Source organism: Prionailurus bengalensis, chromosome A2, assembly GCF_016509475.1.
Source record: "Prionailurus bengalensis isolate Pbe53 chromosome A2, Fcat_Pben_1.1_paternal_pri, whole genome shotgun sequence".
Taxonomy (NCBI): domain Eukaryota; kingdom Metazoa; phylum Chordata; class Mammalia; order Carnivora; family Felidae; genus Prionailurus; species Prionailurus bengalensis.
This window is the reverse complement of record NC_057348.1, coordinates 74654093-74672867: the sequence shown is the minus strand read 5'-3', so window position 1 is coordinate 74672867 and position 18775 is coordinate 74654093. Positions and strand designations below refer to the sequence as shown.

Below are 18775 nucleotides of genomic sequence, written 5' to 3'. Positions count from 1 at the left end.
GTCGGATGCTTAACCATCTGAACCACCCAGGTACCCCCCAAGCTTGCTAGTTTCTAAAACTACGGCAATTTCCAAGTAAAAAGTACCCCGACCAGGGCACCTGGGTGGCTCAGTTGGTTAAGCATCCAACTTCAGCTCAGGTCATGATCTCACAGTCTGAGAGTTCGAGCCCCACAGATGGATCTCACAGTCTGTGAGTTCGAGCCCCGCGTCAGGCTCTGTGCTGACAGCTCAGAGCCTGGAGCCTGCTTCGGATTCGCTGTCTCCCTCTCTCTCTACCCCTCCCCTGCTCGTGCCCTGTCTCTCTCTCTCTCTCTCTCTCTCTCTCTCTCTCTCTCTCTCTCAAAAATAAACATTTAAAAAAAATTTTTTAAGTAACCCAATGAAAACAGGGAATAATGTGCAATGACTACTTTCCATAAATTCTGTTCTCATACGTTTGAAAGGGTCCCCAAAATGGGGAAATGTCTCCAAGTTCCCGAAGCTCTTATCCCCCTTCTCCTAACCTGCAGACAGTGAGCTGACAACCCACAGATGCACTCAGCAGTGTGCCCTCCACCACCTCCACCCTTCTGTTCACTGCCCTACAATGGAGGTCCTTCCGAAGCCAGTCCCCCCAGTCAGCTGTCTCTGAGGTCTCTCCCACAGACACGATCCTCCCCTCCCCACAAGCATGCCGCCTTCTCGGCCATGTCTGAGTGGAGAGGGACATTTCCTTGGGGTCTAATGACCTTGATTCAAATTCAGTTTCTCCCACTGCAGGATCCTGCCTGAGTGACCCTGACCGGTGACTGAAGCTCTCAGCATCTCACTTCGCTCCTCACAAAGTGGAAACAGCAATACCTACCTCACAGCTGATCAAATAAGGACAGGTGCTCTGACCTACCCTGAGGACAGGGTCTGGCATTTTCTAGGACCCCCCCCCCCATGACTATTAAAGCAGCATCTCTTTTATTATCTTTATTCATCTTCTCTTACAGTTGCTTACGAACCTACAATATCTCCCTGACTGAACTGTAAGTTATTGACGTGCAGACATTGTTTTAATACTTCTCTTTACAACTCTGGAAACGCTTGGCACACAGTAGGGATATGAGAAACACGTTTGCCAAATGATATAAATAAAAGGCTCTCTAGAGGGAAAAAAACATAAAGCAGCTTGATAATGGGTCATTTAATTATGTTTGTATTTATAAAAGGATCTATTTCACTCCAGTGAAATCAAATCTGTTCTTTCAGTGTTGAAACGTATCCACTAATTTGCTTTGACATACTTCAAAAAAAAAAAAAAAAAAAAAAAGCTCCAGGAGCTCCCAAGGCACTCTAATGAACATGTGTTCTAAGGGAGCGAGCACATCCACACATCCAAATTAACCAAGGTTACATCCACAGCACCAGGGAATAATACGCTGTGCTCCTGGGTGGCTCATACATTTAATCAAATAAAAATATTAAAGGACCTGTAATTTTCCCTTTATCGCTTTCGGTTCTATCACAGGAGTTAAATGCCTCTCTAAAAATAGCAAGTGTTAATTTGCCAGATTACTTCATAGTCTTCGCTTTTGGAAAGAGGAACGCCACAGCCACTTTAGATCCTACTTGGCAACATGCTTTCATGAACATTTCTTCCTTCATCAACAAACACTGGTGGGGCCACCCACCGAAGCACCAGGTACTGTTCCTGACACTGGGGATAGCGATCACATGGTCAAAAAACTCCTGCCCAAAGCTTACCTGCAACTAGGGAGAGAAAGAGAGATGATGATGATAAGACGAGTGAGTAAAACATGCAGGGTGTTAGCAGAAATGCTCGGGATGCACTAAGGGACCCAGAGAGGAGAGAGATGGGAGCGGAGGCAGGACATGGGGTCGAAGAGGCCAGGAGGTGCCAGATCACAAGGACCCCTAGCAGTGGCTTTCACCCCAATGGCACGGAGAGCCGCTGGAGGGTTTTGAGAAGAGGCCTGACCCTCTGACCTTGGCAATCTGGTGGTCGTGTGGAGAACAGAGGTCAAGGGCAGGAGTGGGAAGGCAAGTTGGGAGACTGATGCCATAATGAGGTGAGAGAGGACAGCAGCGTGGATCAGCCAGGGTGAGGAGTGGTCGAATTCCAAGCATGTTCTGAAAGCAGAGCTGACATGACTTCTTGATGGACTGGATGTGGGGCGAGAGCTAGGGAGAGGAGTCTAGGATGAGAAGTCTGCACACAAGATACACATATGATCCCAGCAAACTCCACGCTCCTCCTCTCGCATCACAAAACACTTTCCCAAAACATACCATCTCCTCTGAAGCCCGTAAGCGGACTCTTTGGGGGACGGTAACCATGCTTCCTGCTTGTGCACCTCGTATCAGGCATCGTGGTAGCACCTCCCTGTGCACCTCATCCACACTAACCCACGTGAGAGGGAGGGATGGTCAGCGCACCGTGCAGTCACTGCCCTGTGGGTCGGCTTGGCAGAGGTCACCACGCGGCCTTAAGATGGACCTAGACGACAAGGTCACCTAACAGGGAGGCATCTATTCTAGGCTAGGAGGTTGCTGCCAGGAGAGAAAGCCAGGCCGGGATTACCACATCTTCATATTCCTCTAGAGAAACCTGAAATGCAGATGATTACGTGGAATCTCCTGATCTCGAAAGGCACAGTTTTGAAAAACTAACACTAAATGCGCTAAACAAACACACCTATGTGCCACCGTAGGGCGGTCCATCCCTGCAAGATGGGGAAGTCTATGCTAATTCTAAATTATTTCCCGATTTTTTTTTTATTAGGAATATGTTTTTCAAATGACGATCCTAGGTGCTGCAGAGACTATCAAGGAATCTAAAAAACCCTGCACAAAAATATAAGGCAGGAAGGAGAGGAATCAAAAAAAAAAAAAAAAGTAACAATTTTTTTTTTAATTTTTTTTTTAACGTTTATTTATTCTTGAGACAGAGAGAGACACAGCATGAACGGGGGAGGGTCAGAGAGAGGGAGACACAGAATCCGAAACAGGCTCCAGGCTCTGAGCAGTCAGCACAGAGCCCGACGCAGGGCTCGAATCCACGGACCGCGAGATCATGACCTGAGCCGACGTCGGACGCTTAACCGACTGAGCCACCCAGGCGCCCCAAGAATAACAATTTTAAGAGTGGCTTCTGGGCCACTGTCGTGGCATGTGTCACAATCCAAATGCATAAGAGATAAAGGACACAAACGGCCTTTCCCTCCAGGAGAGAAGTTTGCCAAGTAAAACTGGGACAGGAAGACTGCAGAGGGACAGAGAGTAGCAGCCCCTCAGTTACACCTGTAAAATATGAACTCAGATCCCTCTAATGGAAGCTAGCCGCTGCACAGACTCCACATCTACACGTCTCCCTACCCCACCTCCACGCATCACCTCTGCTTCCGGCCTTCTCGGCAGCAGACAGAGTGAGGGGGATGGACACATGGTCTCTGCTGGGGTACAGGGTGGGAAGCGCTAGGAAAGACTGTCATGTTAAAAAAAAAAAGGGGGTTATGGGGCGCCTGGGTGGCTCAGTCGGTTAGGCATCCGACTTCGGCTCAGGTCATGATCTCACAGTTTGTGAGTTCGAGCCCCATGTCGAGCTCTGTGCTGACAGCTCAGAGCCTGGGGCCTGCTTCGGATTCTGTGTCTCCCTCTCTCTCTGCCCCTCCCCTGCTCATGCTGTCTTTCTCTGTCTCAAAAATAAATAAAACATTTAAAAAAATTTTTTTTAAAAAAGGGCTGTAATGGGGCACCTGGGTGGCTCAGTGGGTTAAGCATCTGACTCTTGATTTCGGCTCAGGTCATGATCTCACCACATCGGGCTCTACACTCTCTGAATCTGCTTGGGATTCTCTCTTCCTGTCTCCCTGCTCCTCCCCTGCTTGCACGCGTGCACGTGCATGCATATTCTTTCGCTTTCTCTCTCTCAAAATAAATAAACATTTTTTTTTAAATGGGCTGTATAGAAACAGAGCGTCTGGGATCAGGGCTGAGAGCAGCCCACAGGACATGGCTCTCCTGTAGACAGAAGGGATGTTGGGATGGCCAGTGAATCCAATTAGAGTGCAGACCACGGAGAAGCTCAAGCACCCTCCCAAAGGAATTTAGGACAAATATAAATTGGGGTGTCTAGAAAACCCTGACTTGGACTCGGATTGGACATGAGTAAGTGCAAGAGAGGAGCTACTGGTGTGCAGGGTGGGAAGACCACTGGGAAGGGGGAGAGATCGCTTGCCTGTGGGAGGGAGGACAGGAGTCTACAGACGGGTAGAGCTTGTGCACAAGCAACTGCCTCCCAGAAGCAGTCGAGGGTCCTCCAGCCTCTCCCCTCAGTTCCAGCTCCAACTGGGAGTGTGCAGGGACCTAAGGAAAGAGGCCTTTAGACCTAAGGAAAGAGGCCAGGGAATTCTCATACCATCAGAAAAAAAGACCCCAGATGAGAAGTGTGGCAGCAGGAAGGGAGAACAGACACTCCCGAGAGGTCCACAAGACGGAAGGAAGGTGCTGTTTGCACCAAATCTTAAATTGGGACACGACCTTATAAAGAAACTCAGAAGGGTGCTTTCATGTCATGGCTGTAGAATTTCTCCCCGCCCACGAGCATGATCGAATGACACTGGAGCTGCTGATGGGGACAGCAGGATGAGAAGGGAGGGGAGACCAATCCTCTCTCTCCCACGTTTACTTTCTCAAATCAGAAGGCTGAGATTGTCCTGACCATCCCTCCTGCCCACTCCCACATACCAAATCCCGTCAGTCCTACCTCCCAACGCCCCCTTGGTCCTGTCCACCCCTCTCTAGCCCTCTGCCACTGCCCCTGGACAGATGGCCTCTGCCACCTGTCCCTTCACCAATGTACTCATCCCTCAGCTTCAGTCCAACTTGCGTCGGGACACACCCTCCACCCCATAGTCCAAATGGCCCTTCACTTGCCTCTACTCACATTCTGCTCTGGCTTCAACAGCTTCCCACTAACTTTAGAATAAAGCCCAACGCCACCCGGCCCATAACAAGAACACGGCAGTCACTTAATAAATAAAAACTCTGGGGCACCTGGGTGGCTCCGTCAGTTAATCCTCTGACTTTGGCTCAGGTCATGATCTCACAGTTCGTGGGTTTGAGCCCCACATCAGGCTCTGTGCTGACAGCTCAGAGCCTGGAGCCTGCTTCAGATTCTGTGTCTCCCTCTCTCTGCCTTTCCCCTGCTCTCTCTCTCTCTCTCTCTCTTTCTCAAAAATAAACATTAAACAATATTTTTAAGTAAAAAAATAAATGAAAGATCTAGTTCGGATCATTTCTTCATGTGTTACCCACCCTCTTTTAGTATAATCTTCTGAGCTGAATAGTAAAAGGCATACACAGTTCTTTGTCAACCAGTACAGTAAACTGAAAAAAATACAAAAAACAACATCAATTTCATCCTATGGTTCTGATACAATAAATACTTAAAAGCTTCAGATTCACAGTCATCCCTTGTGTTTATTTGCGAAACTGCATGACATATACAATCACAGGAATTCGTGCATATTTATGTATATTATTGTACTTCCATTTAATACGACTTCATAACAGAAGTTATGTCAAATTACTGCTCTCTACTGAATATTTGCTACCTAAGAGTAATGGAAGAAGAACTATAATGAATCACTAGGTTCAGCAAATCATGCACTTGACCTAGTTGGGTCTGAATCAGCTCTGTAACCAGGCGTTCGAGGTAAAAAACATACTTTTTTTATGCAGTCGATTAACTCAAGAGATATGCTTTGAAGTAATATATTGTCTGGGGTTTCTTAAATCTGTGTTTCCCATGTTGAGGTGAATTACCTTTGAAAATTTCTTTCCACAATTAAAATAGATTTTTCTAATCTCTCACAAACAGAGGCAGAAATTACTCCTACCCAACACTAAGAAAATGCACAGAAGGCAATATTAACGTCTGATGAGCCAAACTAGTCTTAATAACATCCATCCACCAAAACTCAATAGAACATACCACATGCTCTGAGCTATCTTATAATGGGAAAATATTTTTATTTATATTTTAATCTTGTTTATGGTAAGCTTTCTTGTTTTGTTTATTTTTATTTTTATTTTTTATTTATTTACTTTTTAGAGAGAGAGAATCTTAAGCAGTCTCCCCGTTCAGCATGGAGCCCGACGCACGGCTTGATCTCACAACCATGAGATGATGACCTGAGTCATGTGTTTACAAGAGTTGGATGCTTAAGCAACTGAGCCACCCAGGTGCCCCAAGTTATTTGCTTTTTAATATTGCTTAATACGTATCGAACAAATCTACATTTTAAATTCCATGCAGTCAAACTTAGGCGAGTGTTTTGTTGCTTTTATGATTAGAAAATTCGTCATCTTGGGGCACCTGGGTGGTTCAGTCGGTTGAGCGTCCAACTTTGGCTCAGGTCATGATCTCGCCGTTCATGGGTTCCAGCCCTACGTCAGGCTCTATGCTGACCGTTCAGAGCTGGGAGCCTGCTTCAAGTTCTGTGTCTCCCTCTCTCTCTCTGGCCCTCACCCGCTCATGTTCTCTGTCTCTCAAAAATGAATAAACATTAAAAAAAGAAAGAGAAAAAAAAGAAAATTCATCCTCTCCACAGATTCAGTTATATATTCACCTTTAACTTTTTTTAAATGTTTATTCATTTATTTTTGACTGGGTGGCTCAGTGGGTTAAGCATCCAACTTCAGCTTAAGAGACACATTCTGTTTCCTTCTCTCTCTGTCCCTCCCCTGCTTGTGTTTTTTCTCTCTCAAAAATAAACATTAAAAAAATAAGAAAACCGTAATTGTCTTTGTCTCGTATGTATTAATACAATAACTTTCTTACTAAATGATTTAAATACTTGCAAGAGTTTTGGCCGAATATTTAAATTTTTCTTTGTATCTGTTAAACATGTCACATTCATGTTATAATGTTACTTCTATTTCATGCGTCTTTGAATTAGTCCGAAATTCCAGATCAACACTAAATAATGTTAATTGGGGGATTCTTTTCATATTTCTGATTTTAAATAGAAGGGACATGATGTTTGGGGCACCTGGGTGGCTCAGTGGGTTGAGCCTCCGACTCTTGATTTTGGCTCAGGACATGATCCCGGGGTTGTGACATCAAGCCCTGCAACAGGCTCTGCAATGAGCATGGAGCCTGCTTGAAATTTTCCCTCCCTCTACGTCTGCCCCTTTCCCCCATTTGCTCTCTCTCTCTCTCAAATTTAAAAAAAAAATTAATTAATTAAAAAAGAAGGGCTATCATGTTCATCATACTACTAATACATGTATTTTTTTTTTTTTAGAGAGATCTCTCTAGAGGGTCCTTGTCAGCCACCAGCTCTCTAGCTCCAAAGCACCCTCTCCCACGGTCAGTTTTGGGTGCACGTTACTGGCCATGCCAAGCCAAGACCTGTCCTGCTTAGATGGAAATCAAAAGAGAATTTCCAGGCACCCAAACCCAAGGCAGAGCTCACAGCTGCCAGTGCTGGCCCTTCCCATTCAGTCTTGCAAGAGCTGTCCCCACCACTCATCCTGACACTAATCGGAAGCACTCTCCCCCAGGAGCAGGTGTCTGACTGCATTCCTCTGTCAAGATCTGCCAAAATAACACCCCATTCAAAGCAGCCTCCTTTGAAAGACAAGGTCAAAGACCTCTGTTTTACTTCACACTTCAAAATTCATTTATTTCTCAGGGTGCCTGGGAGGTTCACTCGGGTAAGCCTCTGACTCTTGATTTTGACCCATGATCTCACAATTTCATGAGTTCAAGCCCCGTGTCAGGCTCTGCGAGCCTGCTTGGGATTCTCTCTCTCCCACTCTCTCTCCCACTTCGTGGTTCGCACTCGCTCTGTCTCTCTCAAAATAAATAAATAAACTTAAAAAAAATTTCAATTTGTTTTTCTTTGCACAATCTAACTAAAGTTCCATGTTGTTAGAGGTCCTTTAAAACCAGTTGTTTTGGGGGGCGCCTGGGTGGCTCAGTTGGTGAAAGTGTCAGCTTAGGTCATGATCTTGTGATCCGTGAGTTCGAGCCCCACGTCAGGCTCTGTGCTGACAGCTCAGAGCCTGGAGGCTGCTTTGGATTCTGTGTCTCCTTCTCTCTCTGCCCTCCCCTCCACTTGTACTCTCTCTCTCTCTCCCAAAAGCAAATAAAGATTAAAAAATTTTTTTAAGTTTTAAAATCAGTTATTGTGTCATGGCCTAGTGCACTCAAAGGTATGTTCAAATCATCAAATTTGTACAATTTTTGAAAACATAAGATGTGTCTTATTCACGTTCTTACTCTTTGAAGCCCCCGCCATGTTACAAGCACTCATTAGTTGTTTGTTGGGTTAAAGACGTTAGCATGGTCCGCTTTCCCAGGGGTCAGATAGCGTAACGAAGAGACCAGAATCTCAGGGTACCACTGACCTGTCTTAAAACCCCAGCTCTACTGTGTGATTTTGTTGCGAGTGACTCTAGCCCTCTGAGTGTCTGTTCCCACTTTTGTAAAGTGGGTTCACCATAGCGGCCTCTTCGCACTGCTGACAGCTGTCGAGAAGAAAACACACATAAAGTGTGGTGCCTAATAGAGCAAGCATTCTCCTCACCTTCTCCACCCCCCGTCTCATCCTCACAGCCAACAAAGAACCCCAGAGAGCTGTAGTGGACCCTGTCGATTACTTAGATCCCCAGAGCAAAACTGAATTACCTGCAAGTATCAGTGTAAAACCAGCAGCACATTTTCTATGTGGATCTAAAGGAAAGCCCAGGGGCGCCTGGGCGGCTCAGTCAGTGAAGCGTCTGGCTCTTGATTTCAGCTCAGGTCATGACTCAGGGTCGTGAGATCAAGCCTCGTGTTGGCTCCGTGTTGGACGCAGAGCTTGGAGACTGCTTGGATTCCCTCTCTCTCCCTCTGTCTCTGCCCCTCCCCTGCTCATGCTCTCCCTCATGCGTACATTCTCTCTCTTTCAATATAAATAAACATTTTTATAAAACATAAAAAATAAAGGAGAGCCCAAATGAAGACGGTAAACGAAAGCCCTGGGAGCCACCGGTCACCCTACCCTGCCTGAGCCATCTTCTTTTTTTTTTTTTAATTTATTCATTTTGAGAGAGAGCAAGACAGAAAGAGAGAGGCAGAGAGGGGCAGAGAAAGAGGAAGAGAGAGAGAATCCAGGTAGGCTCTACACTGTCCGCACAGAGCCCAATATAGGGCTTGAACTCACAATCCGTGAGATCAGGACTTGAGCCAAAATCCAAGAGTCAGATGCTTAACCAACTGAGCCACCCAGGCGCCCCCTTAAGCCACTCTTAGTGGAAAATGTTAAGAACAGCCACCTGAGGGTGACCAGGACCGCTCCGCCGGCCAACTGTGGGCTGCATGACACAGCCCCCTGGGGACGGCGCCCCAGGTCCTGAGGGTTGCAGAGGCCCCCCTGCCTGCTCACCAGGCGGCCCACCCCCCACCCCCCCCGCACTCTTCTTCATGTCCTCTCAACAGCCCAGCTTTCTAGGTGGATCTTTGTATCAGGTTCCTGCTGCAGGTCTGACACAGTACCGCAAAGTCAGCAGCTGAAAACAACACAGATCTATCATTTGTTCTGGAGGTCAGAAGTTCACAATGGGTTTTGCTGGCCTAACCTGGAAGCGTCTGCAGGGCTACGTTTCTTCCAGGGGCTCTAAGACACACACCTGTTTCATTGCCTTTACCAGCTCCCAGAGGATATACCCACGTTCCTTGGCTCCAGGCCCTGATCGTTACAACCTCTGTTTCTTTCATCCCTCTCCTTCTCCGACTCTCTTGTCTCCCTCTTTCCTTCCTAAGGACCCTGCGATGACTTGGGATTTTCCAAGATAATCTCCCCATCTCAACATCCTTCACGTCATCACATCCATGAAGCCCCCTTTGCCACGATCGGAAAGATACTCACGGGTTCCGGAAATTAGCACGTAAACATTATGAGGGTGCATTACTCTGCTTATTACAATCTCCAAGACCTTGATGTGACACACTGAAGTGACACATTGTGAACACTGCATCCCTTTTACAGTGTTCCTGCCCAAATCATCAAGTCACAAGGAGACAAGCATTCTCCAACTGAGTGGCATTCTACAAAATAACTGCCTGAGAGTCCAGAACTGTCAATATCCTGTTACCAAGAAAGGCTGAGGATTGCTTGAGATCAAAAGACACTAAAAAGATGTGGTACCAAAAAGGACACAACTGGGGAAACCCACATCAGGTCTATAGCCTGGACAGTACTCTATCCTGATTTTGAATGTCACTCTTAGAACTTTGCTACAAATCTGAAGCAGTGTCAAAATAAAAAGTTAAAAGAAGGCAGAAGACTATCACATTAAAAAAAAAAAAATCATACTAAACAGAATTCTCATTTCTCAAAACTCCCAAGCAAAAGAGAAAGCTATTCGAGCCAGTCTTAAAATTCTTTCTTATTCCCTCAACCTCCTTTGGACGCTGTGGGAGCCAGATTTTTCCTAGAGCCTAAACCACTTTGGTAGCAAGCGAGGCACAAGTTAACGGCTATGAATGCGCATGCTTCCGTAGTGGCCTAAAACAAGTATAGCAGTTGGTTTTCTAGAGTGCCCTGAGTGGGCACCATGGAGTAATTAAAGCCACCAGGAGAAAAGCCAGGCTTCCCTTTCTCTCCACCAAGCAGGCTCGGAAATCCAACATGCTAAAAGGCTCGTCAAACCCACTGTGACAGCTAGTCACAAGTCCCCACTAGTTCCAAGCCTCACAGAGCTCCAGCTTTCCCCGCCCATACAACCTGGTCATTTATGTGACACCTCCCTGGGGCCCAACACCATGCCTAGGTTTCAGAGTGCACAGTGCTACCAGCCGAGTTGTATTCAGGCCATGCTCTCATCCTGGGAACAATGAAAAGAGATGCAGGTTTTGACGAGGATGACACAACATGTGAGTATATGATGTACAGGAGGCAATGTCTTTCTCTCCAGTGGACACAGGACAGACCCATGCCGGATTTAGGTAATATGGCAGAAAGAATTAGTTCAACCTGAGAACGATATTCTTTTGCCAATGAACACATGGAGGGAATTTCCAGAAAGCTTCAAAACTAGGGAAGTAAGTACAATCGCGCCTGTCTGGAATAGGCCGCCGTGGTGGCTTTATGAAGAGCATGGTGGTAAATGACCTTTCAAATGTTGGCCCTGTTCCACCCGTGCACAAAAATCTTTCTAAAGAGACATTTGCAGTGTCCCCAACAAAGCACACACAGAGAAGTACTATGGTAAACAGACCTAGGGAACAAAGAATAATCACACATCAGGCAGGCAGCCAAAGTTTATCCACCAAAGGCCTGAGACACAAAAGCGGGGACCACACACAGAAGCATTAAGTGTGTGCCCCGAGAAGTTCTTGAGACACAGGGTCGTCAGGTCACTGCTGGGCACCCTGCCAGGGGCTCCATAGCAAATGTCCCCATCCACTGCCCCCCCCCCAGAGGCTCCAAGCAGAGGTGCAGGTGACTCTCCAAGCGGAGCCGCAGAGCCGCAGAAGAATCGAGGACAAATGGAAGCTACAAGAGAAAAGGACGGAGTCATAAACCTTCTAACTCCCCAGACCCAAAACCCTGCCTCTTCTGCATGCCCACCGTGTCTGTGAATGCGCTTATGCCCGTGTGCTGGGAGTGTTCAGGGTTTGGGATGGAGCAAGGAGACACAAGGAAGGAGAGTGCACACCTTTGCCCGAGGCCCAGCACAGAGCGGGTGACAGCTGAGCATTTGAGTCCCGTGGCCTGGGTTGGAATCCAGACTTGGCCACATTTCACTCATGTATTAAGCCTCTGGGAGCCTCAGTTTCCTCAATCACTGCCTCATGGGGTTCCTGAGATCTGAATGAGCTTCTCACCCAAAGACTCAGCACTTATGATTATGACCAAGAATCCCGCCCAAAATACAATCTCCACCCCCACCAACCGTATTCACTCTTCACCTGTCCAGCAGCCTCACGACGGCTGTCAGCTAAAGCAAATGAGAGCCCCCTTCAAAGTGTTTTGCTTTTCTCTCTTCTCCTTCTTCCCACTAGAAGAATGGCATTTTCTTTCATTTATTTCTAATGTTTTTTTTCCTACTTGGAGGTACAAGGTCATTAATCAAAATAGATTATCATTTTTAAGTAACATGTCTCCATCCTTCATTAAAAAAAAAAAAAGACCAAAAAAAAAAATGACAAAAGATTCACAGGTGATTCGTTTTTAAGACCAGGGAAGATGAAGGAAGGCTATTTACCACATAAATATAAATTTCCTGCAACAAGGATAAAACTATCAGCCTTTCTTCTTTGAAGTTGGAGAGCCTTGGGGTGCAGATCGGGGTGGTAGGTATTTCTGCAGAGCCGAAAAGGCCCAGACAGAGGGTAAATTGATACATGGTAGGAAGGTAGGGAGCTCCGTCAAGTGAAAAAGGGGAGAAAAGGAAGGAAGAGAGGAAAGGTGAGGAGACAGTGGAGGCGCACGGAGAGAAGTTCTGGTCTTGAGAAAGAAAGCAAGAAGAGAGGAGGGTGTTTAGGGAGCCACAAGGCCACAGTAAACGGGCTGATGGAAAACAGGTGAGGTGAAAAGCATCTCCAGAACCCTCTGCTGTGTTATCACTCCATATATACCACCTTTGGCACCTCTTGAGAGACTTTACCAAAGACTTCCAGTACTCTCTAAGGCGACTTTGGAGGTCACACTTGGTTCTCCAGGAAAACTTAAAGGCAGGATGTATTTAATATCTCTTTTTATTTCAGACTATCTCATGTCTATCACCCTATATCATGTAATCCCCACCACTGGCACCGGGTAAAGTAGAGAAGGCCGTTGTTACAAACCAAGAAACAGAAGCTCAGAGAGATTACGTTAAGTCCTGCAAACTCACACAGCAAGTGGGTGGTAGAGCCAGGACTCAAACATGGGGAAGTCTAAATCCACCCCCCAATGCCTTTGGATTTTGTTTTGTTGTTGTTGTTGTTGTTTTAATTGTGGTGAAACCCATGTAACATACAATTCACCATTTTAACCATTTTGAAATGAACCCTTGGGTGGCATTTAGTATATTCACGCTATGTGCAACTGTCACCACTATCTAGTGTTAGAACATCTTCATCACCCAAAAGGAAATCATGTACCCATTACGAAGGAAGACCCCATTCCTTCCTCCTCCAGCCCCTGCCAACCGCTAATCTGCTTTCTACCCATGCAGATTTGCCTACATTGGATATTTCCTATAAACGGAATCATCTAGGGGCGCCTGGGTGGCTCAGTCAGTTAAGCGTCCGACTTCAGTCAGGTCATGATCTCGAGGTTCATGGGTTCGAGCCCCACATCGGGCTCTGTGCTGACAGCTCAGAGCCTGGAGCCTGCTTTGGATTCTGTGTCCTCCTTGCTCTCTGCCCCTCCCCCACTCACGTGCGCACGCTCTCTATCTTTCTCTCTCTCAAAAATAAAGATTAAAAAAATTAAAAAATAAAAATAAATTTTTAAATGGAATCATCTAACAAATGGCCTTTTTTGTGCCTGGCTTCTTTCACTTAGCATAATGTTTTCTAGGTTCATTCATGGTATAGCCTGTGCCAGCTAAACCTTTTTAAGACAGTAATATCCCATTGTATAGATATGCCACATTTTATTTACCATTCCTTATTGGATGGCTATTTGCACTGTTCCCACTTTTAGCTAATATGAATAATGCTACCATGAATATTCATGTCCGATGTTGTTTGGACAACAGTTTTCAATTCATCTGGGAAACCCCATACTTTTCATCACTACACTGACCTGACTCTGCAAAATGGGACTGATCCTCTGCTATGAGGTGTCTAAAGAGGCTCAGAAAGTATTTGTTGATGGGACAGTGACAGAAAAGACACATTCAGAGAAATGTCCTAAATTCTACCGACTGAAACTTTCTCAGTTTCCCTCTTAATTTCTGAAGTTCCCAAGTAATTATAGAAGCTGTACTCAATACCAAAGAATCTAACCAGCATTAAAGGCACCTAATTTTTTTTTAGTTACAAACTCCCCTGCAACTCAATTTCCAAAGCAGAACACCCAAAATGCTAAAATACAGGTAAATGTGCCTTGGGTTATACATTCATGACGCAGGTCCAATTTTTGGTAGCAAAGCAATGTTTCAAGCTAACATCAAAGAGCCTACGGTCGAAAGCAAGAGGGAGAGAAGGCCCTTCTAGAAGACATCGGGGCCTCCAGTGAAGTGAGGGCTACAAACAGGTGAGGAAGGGAGGGGACAGAAACCCGGCTCTATTACTGGAGATGGTCTAATGTCTGCTAAGTCATCTATTCCCACGACCACAGGATGAAATGGACGTGTAGGGGGTCTCTGTGCTACCAGGAGGAACATCAGGAACTTACACCGTTTTCCTGGTAAGGGATTTCATTTTGATTGTACATGCCACGGAGGGTACTGAAAATAGAAAATAAGACTTCTAATATCCAGGCCTTCGTGGGACTAATTCCTGACGTTACAAACATGAAGTCTATTAAAAACTCCATTTCTAAAGCATTAGGAAAATGACTGAAATGATGGAACTTTCTTTTATTTTCGCCTTCGGCAAAAAGGCTCATAATTAATCAGCCATTTTCTGTGGCTATTCGTGAAATCCCTGGGGTCAGAGTTTCTGGTATTTGCTTGCAAAAGACGTGAGCTTTGCTGGTGTGCAGGACCGTGGGTGTCCAGGTGTGAATCTGGGGGCCAGCTTTCCTAGACGCTGCCTCACGGCCACTGCCCTCTCCACTTCATCTCTGCACCTTGAGGTCCTCACCTCTCTGTCTCCCAGTACTGCTGTGGAAATTAAGTTAGACAGATCGCCTCTCTTGCCCCTTCCCCCTGAAGTAGTTCCCCACCCTCATCACGTTATCACTCTGACTGATCCCTGTTTAGACCTTTCAGGTCTGCAGCACCCCCCTATTATCCTGGTCAGCACACCAAAGAGCCCCTAGACTTAAAAGAAGAAAGGCTGATCGTTTCATCTCTGTCGTGTATCTCTTCAATCCCCCAACGCATTCATGCCACTTACTGTCACTACCAACGCCAAGTATCAATACTGCCATCAAACCACAGAAACAGAGCTGAAGTCTCAGATGGAAGGAAATCAGGGTAAAGGTCTGGTCACTCGCGATGGTCATGCGTGGATTGAAGTCTTCGCTTTGCCTCTCTCTCATGCGTGATACAAATGCCTCAGCAGCTCATTTTTTTAACCCACATGCCCAGCCTACAATGGGAATCAAAATCACGCAAGGATCATTTTCCCCTTGGCAAGCCGACATCAGGAAGGCTCCTTATAGAACAGGTGACAAAGAGATCTGTGTTTTCTGAGCAACATAACGGGCAGCTTCAGTGAGCTGTTATCTTTTTGTTACGTATTAACTGTACTACCTATAGTCTGTAAGAAGTCATCATGAATCAAAGAGTGGTATTTTCAGCAAAAGTAAAATGTGGGTGAAAGATTCATGGGCTCCTGGCACCAATCGCACTCATCTGAAAGGTAAGATGACTAGCAAAGAGGCTAATCATCAAATTACTCGGCCAAGAGAGACACGGGGCAGGCTGCCAAACCCAGTCTCTGCTTTCAGGCCGGACTCTTCAGTAGGAATGTTTTTCAGGGCCTGTGGACAGGATCAGCACAAGCGGGACTATGTGGGCAGCACATACCCGGGCAAAGGCCCAGCCGTCTCTGGATGAACAAGGGTTCTCTTCTTTGATGGAGCTTTTATTTCTGTTTGACTCGGTGCCGATAAAGCCCCTCCAAGCCAACTTGAGAGACACCTGCTGCACTTTCTCCTGATGCTTAGTGAGACTCACAAATGCTCCTGCCTACGGTCAGCTGTGGTGGCCACTGGGTCACAACACTTCCCGACATCTTGCCAGAAACATCAGATCCGGGGCACCTGGGTGGCTCAGTCGGTTACGCATCTGACTCCTGATTTCGGTTCAGGTCATGATCGTACAGTTCGTGGGGACGAGCCCCATGTTGGGCTCTGCACTGGCAATGCAGAGCCTGCTTGGGGTTCTCTCTCTCCCCCTCTCTCTCTGTCCCACCTTTGCTGCTCATTGCTCTGTCTCTCTCTCTGTGTCAAAATAAATAAACTTAAAAAAAAAAGAAAGAAAGAAAAGAGAAAAAAGAGAGGAGTAAAGAAAAGAGAAAAGGACAGGAAAGGAAAGGAAAGGAAAGGAAAAAAGGAGGAAAGAAAACAAGAAAAGAAAAGAGGAGAGAAAAGGAAAGGAGAGAAAAGGAAAGGGAAGAAAAGAAAAGAAAAGAAAAGAAAAGAAAAGAAAAGAAAAGAAAAGAAAATGAAATGAAACATCTGGCCCTCTAGCGCCTGGGGGCATCCCTAGAATTCCATGAGGGCAATCGGAGAGGAATCTGGTTCAAACATCAGTCCATCCTTACTACAACCATAAAAACCACATTCTCCAAGGGTACTGAACCAAGAATCTGGTGCTCAGCAGAAAAAAGCTGGAGCTAAAGCTGTAGTCTCTGTAATCTCAATTTTCAAATGCTCTCTTTTTTAACAAAATTGGGGTCAGGTGGCATGAAGTACAGACGCATTTAAAGAGTGGCTATCCCTAATTCATGGGTTGTAGGTTAATTAACGGGTATTCGGCAATTAACATTTGTCACATTCATAACTGTAAAGTCACAATTTCTTAAAAAGGACACTTAGTTACAGATCAGATTGAAAACACTCGAAAGATCATCAGTAATTCATCCATCCTATAACCATTTTCTAAAACTTTCCTATTAAAAAACCAGAGTGAAAGGAGGGTTAATGTAAATATAAAAGAAAATATAAAAGAAATCCAGTGACTTACAGAAAAGAAAAATCCAAAGAGCACATGCAAATAAACAGCCAACTTAGCAGAGATTTTATTCTAAGAGGGATGTAAAATGCTCAATTTACATGATTTACAAAACAGTGCCTACCATGTATGGAGAACTTACTCTATCCTAAGCACTGTGCTAAATGTTTTACCTCCGTGACCTACTAATGGTTTCAACAGTCCCTTAAGTGTTTTCCAAATTTCACAAATGACAGAAGTGAAATTCACAGAGGCTAAAGGGCTTCTCTTGAGCCAAATAACATGTAATTGGAAAAGGCACATTTTTTTTAATGTTTATTCATTATTGAGACAGAACGCAAGTGGGGGAGGGGCAAAGAGAGAGGGAGACACAGAATCTGAAACAGGCTCCAGGCTCCAAGGTGTCAGCACAGAGCCCGACATGGGGCTCGAGCCCACGAACTGTGAGATCATGACCTGAGCCGAAGTCAGACGCCCAACTGACTGAGCCACCCAGATGCCCCTGGAAAAGGCACATTTTAAACACAGGTCTGTCCATCTTTACCAGTTCCATGAGTTTTTTTAAAAGGGAACATAAAACATTCAGCAATATACTAAATAAAAATACTATTTAATTTCACCTTACAAGCTCATATAGAAAAGGGTCAAGGAGTATAACAACAGCAGTAGAATGGGAGAGCAGAAAGGAAGAAAATCAGAAATGAGGTGAGGATTACCCAGACGTTAGGTCAAATTTCAGGTTCAATGATCCAGCAATCCCACTTCTGGGTATTTATCCGAAAGAATGGAGATCAGGATCTTTAAGAAATATCTACACTCCCTTGTTCACTGCAGCACCACTCAAAATAGTCAAGCAACCCAAATGTCCACTGGCAGATGAATGGATAAAGAAAATGTGGTCTGTGCATACAATGGAATATTAGGCAGCCTGGAAAAAAGAAGGAAATTCTGAAATATGCAACAACATGGATGAACCCTGAGGAAATCATGACAAGTGAAATAAGCCAGTCACTAAAGAACAGCTGCTTCAAGATTCCGCTCCTGAGGGATATCTAAAATAGTCAAATCCATAGAATCAAAGAGTAGAATGGCGGTTGCCAAGGGCTGGGGGAAAGGGGCGATAAGGAGTTGCTAATGGATGGGCATAAAGTTTCAGCTAAGCATGATGAACAGGTTCTAGAGATCTGCTGTAAAACACTGTACCTATGTTAACAGTACTTCCCTGTACACTGAAAATATATTAAGAGGGCAGACCTCATATTGTGTTCTTATCAAAATGAAAAAGGTTTTTAAAAGGAGATAAACTTCGCTTATCTGGGCCCCAGGATTATTATTTTTGTTCTGCACGATTGTGATTATTTGATAAATCCCTGGGTATATCTCTGATTCCTAAACCTCCACTCTACACTGCAGAAGGCACAGCCAATATAGGAAATATTCTTTCAATGTCTATAGCCTGCCTGTACAGTAACTCCACAATTGTTACCTGCAGTAACCCAGAAAAAAATGAAACTCCACAGTTGAATAATATCCATTTACCACAGGTAGTATCACTTAAGTGCATCTACTTAGATTAGCTCATCTTGTCTACAGGGGTATCAAATACAGAAAAACCTTGGTTTGCGAGCATAATTCGTTCCAGAAACATGCTTGTAATCCAAAGCACTTGTATATCAAAGTGAATTTCAAGAACCATTGGCTCAGTGGTGATGATGTGACATTCAGCGACACATACTACTCACATTGCAAGACATCGCTTGTTTATGAAGCTAAAATTTATTAGAAACGTTTGCTCATCTTGTGGAATGCTCGCAGAACAAGTTACTCGCAATCCAAGGTTTTACTATACACTGGACTGGGTACAGAGGGTTTAACTCCTTATTTCATAAATGTCAGTAAGAAGAGTTAATTATTAAACCCTTAATTCTACTGAGGAAGTAGTCAAGTCACA

General features: G+C 45.2%; 1 protein-coding gene across 7 annotated transcripts in view; it reads right to left on the bottom strand.

Annotated features, from left to right (window-relative positions):
* AMPH (amphiphysin) overlaps nt 1–18775 on the bottom strand; it is a 250199-nt gene that overhangs the window by 206712 nt on the left and 24712 nt on the right. The window lies entirely within an intron of this gene.